The following is a 4,074-nucleotide window of genomic DNA, read 5'->3' as shown; positions in this document are numbered from 1 at the left end:
AGGACACTTTTGCTTTTTTTCTGCTACTAGTAAAAGCTTGGGGTGCTGCTAAACACTCTAGGACAGCCCAAACACAACAAAGAATGATCTGGCCTAATATGTCAACAGTGCCAAGCCTGAGAAACCCTGTATTAGAGGAAAGCTGACAAATGTCCCTTTTCCCCAGTAAGTTTGTGATATATTTCTATCATCCAAATCATTCACCAAAAATTTATTGAGCATGTATTATGGCACTGTGAAGAAGAAAAACAAGATCACTGCCTTCCTGAGCCGTACAATTTAGAGAGGAAATAGGTGAATAAACAAATAACTAAATAGATAAACAACATAATTTCAGAGTTTGGCACATGTGGCAAAGGAAATAAATAAATAACAATAGGGAATAACTAGAAGATGCTTTTGATAATATAGTCAAGGAAGACCTACCTTGCTGAGTAAGTGAGGATGTTTTTAGCTTTGAATAATAGAAACTCCCAATTCAAGGTGACTTGGGAAAAATGTGGCTTCACTTAAATCCAGAGGTAGGATGAGTCTCAGAATTGGGTTAATGCCTAGGTTCCGATTTCTATCCAAGTCTCTATATCCAGCTTCCTTTTTTGGATGGCTGTAAGGTTGCCTCTAATCATGAGGTCTCATAACCTCACACAATGGAACTTCAAGGAAGGCAATGGGGCACACAGGTAAAAAGACAGTCACATCCCAGTGCTCTAAGCAATAGACTGAGAATCACCTGATTGGACTGTGTAGGTCACGTGCCCACCCCTGACCCAATGACTGCGGCCAAGGGGAATGGAAAGTACAGACTGGCTTAAGCCAACCAGTGCCTACCCTTGGCACAGGGTCTGGCGTCAGCTTTTCCTTAACAATTAAACAAATGGTGGGAAGATTGAGATACTTACTGGGTGACTTTCGGAAACTTTCTCTGTAGAAGATGAGATTCAAATTGTGCCTTGGAGGATGAGAAGGAGCTGGCCTAGTGAGGGGCCCAGGGAAGAGTATGGCGATTGGGGAAGGAAGGGGCACAAAAGCTTTGGGGTGATGGGGTAAGGAGGCCATGGTGTGCCAAGGGGAAAGTGGTCCATAGTAAGCTTGGAGGGGCAGATAGTTACATTATCTTCTAATTTGAGCTTTTGTGAACTACATTTGTTATAAAATAAGGTGATTCTATTTAGGTTGGGGAAAAAAACCAGTATTTCCTTAAGGATTTTTCCATGCATTCCTACTTTCAGGTAATCATTCTTTCTAATGTCACTTAAAAATGAAGACAAAATAGGTTTTATCAAAACTAATTAGCTTTTTTAAATTTTTTTTTACTAATAAGCTTTCAAAGAATAATTTTCAAGTTAATATATGGGAAAAATCCTTTAGAAAGCAAATATTGAAAGAAACTCGAATGGATGAGATTTCAGATATTTGAGCGTTTGGATGCATGGGTACACTGGAGAAGCTATACAAAACTCATCTTGATTTAGAATAAGTTTTATCTACTTCTGTAACCCCCAGCACCTGACACCATGCTGAAAACGGAGGCTGCCACAATAATACTGATTCACACCAAAAGCTGAAGATCCTGAGCACTTCCAAGTTCATTACTCTACCTACATATCCACGGTTTTGACCATCTCTTCCTTCCTCATAAGGAAGCCCATCACAACTTTTTTTATATTGACTGCACATTATCTCTTTTAATGGCATTTTGGTTTGGGCTTTTCTTTTATCTTTGCGTTTTTGTTTTATTCTACTTTGGGAGCGGTTTCTGCTTCTGATTTTGAGGACTCTCTCGTTCTCCAAGACAAATATGGAGGAAAACCCCCCAGTAACTGCAATGATAAGAGCTAGCAGATTTAAGATGAAGTTACCTTAATTTTTTGTTTACCTTCGGCTCCGTAATTACATACCAATGATGTGATGGGATTACGTTTGTCTATTCTTAGTTTCATCCTAAAATTTCTGACACTATGACACATAGTGTCAGAAATTATGTGTATTAAAAATGTAACAAATAAAATATGATAAAATAATAAAAATAAGGATTCTAATTAGATAACAAATGCAGCATTATCTAATTAGGTAATAAATGTGGTAGTTCATATGGCCCCTACTCACCTGTCCCAATAATTAGTTAAGGTTATATAAAATGTTAGATAAGGTTAAATAAAAGGGGGTTACAAAAATGTAGAACTCAGCACTCAGCAGTGTGAGCGGAGATATAAATTCTGATACTGACTTTTCTTGAATATTATTGTCACTACAATTTGAGGGCCTGCTACCATGTAGATGTTTTATTTATATGTGATCCTTCCAAACTTCCAAGTGATAGTATGATCTCCATTTTTGCATATGAGGAAACCAAGGCCCAAGTAAGAATTGGAAGATTACACAGCTATCACATAATTGTGACGTATGTTTGATGGCTTATATACAGTTTCAGTCATTATATACAACCTATGAGGAGGAGCTCAAGAAAGCTTAGTAATTATCTCAAGGCCTCACAGCTGGCAAAATAGTAAGTCTAAAGACAGAATTAAAGCCCATGAAATCTTAGAAGCCCTGCTATAAATTATCTTTGTATTTGCCCAGGATTTGAAACTGACTCAAATCTGTCTAGTTTTAAAGACCAAGAACTGTTCCTTTCTCCTTTCTGCATAAGTTTCCTCATATACAAAAATGTGAGAAGACCAAAAAAATCTCAAAGTTCTATTTCTGTTCAAAAATGCTACGATTCCATGGATGGTAATATATAAAATTTTGTTATGCAAACAATGTGGAGGCAAGCGAAGTTTTTGTAAGGCAAAACAAAAATCCTCAAAGCTACCAATATTTTCAAAGATAAGGATCCAATCACCTTTAGTTAGCTAATGAAGCATTTTAGGGTTTATTAGCTTGTCTAAGCGCCAGGCCAGCCATCATAAAACACGTATAATTTACTTCACGTGTAACAAAAGCTGGCCTCCTAGACTTGTCTCTCATACAACCTTCTAAGAGTTGTCATACTCTTCAGAGACAGATTTTTCTATCTTTGGGTCACACTCTTAACTTATCCAGTTACACACCTTTGGACTGTGCTCGTATTTCTCTGTGCTTTAGGGTGAGTGAGCAGAGAGCTATCAGGAAAACTTGAAAGACACGTTAAGTGTCTAAAAGACTAGACAATAGCAGCAGCGTGCGAACTTTTTTCATACTTGTCTCTTTACCGAAAATAAGTTGATTGCAACATCCCTGTTCCGGAAAAGAAACAAAAGTTTTTTTTCTGATCAACCCGAGAAGCGAAACTTAATAATTTATGGGCTAGGAGTGACAGAGTAGAACAAGGGCCGCTGAAGACAGACATCAAAAATAAGCACCAAGTGATATTACAGACAGCTTTCCATATTACGCCACATCTAAAAATGCTTCCCTTAAAAAAACCAGTACCACCACCAAAAAACCTTCCACGTTTTGTTCCACCGAAGACTACCCTGCGGGCTGACGAATACAAGAATATTTAACACACACACTGCGCCTAGTAGCGCCTTAAGCGGAAGTTCCCTCTTGTAATTCATAATTCTCCAGTTGTGGCGTAACCTATACAACAACAGAAGCGAACGCAAAACAAACAGCAAACAAAACACCGCAGCTGGAGAACGCGCGCAAAAGCACTAGCAGCACCCCGCCTCTCCCGCGAGTCTCCCCAGACAAAGCCGGTCCCGACACGCACTGCGGCCGGGACTACACATCCCAGCACGCAAGGCGCACTCCATCTCCCAAGCTGGACTACGATTCCCGACATGCTCTGTGAACCGCGGGTCGGCCTCCTCAGGGTCTAGGGGGTCTAGGGTCTCCGCAGAAGTGGGGTTTGTCTCCGCCCGATCAGCCTCCCCAGGGTCGGACGCCATTACCCACTAGTAAATTGTGGATTACGATTTTCCATTTTTCCATTCTTCATTGTCTGTTTTATTGGGACAGCGAAGAGTCCGTGGCTAGGGCAGGCGGGGACGTAGGTGGGTCAGCCTGGCGGGCTTGAGCCAATCGCGCCGGAGCGGCTTTTCTGCCACTATGGCAACCGTGGCCGTCCCCAAAGGGACCAGCCACCCA

This window comes from Mustela nivalis (assembly GCF_964662115.1).
Source record: "Mustela nivalis genome assembly, chromosome: 15".
Classification (NCBI taxonomy): Eukaryota; Metazoa; Chordata; class Mammalia; order Carnivora; family Mustelidae; genus Mustela; species Mustela nivalis.
Note: the sequence above shows the minus strand (reverse complement) of the source record.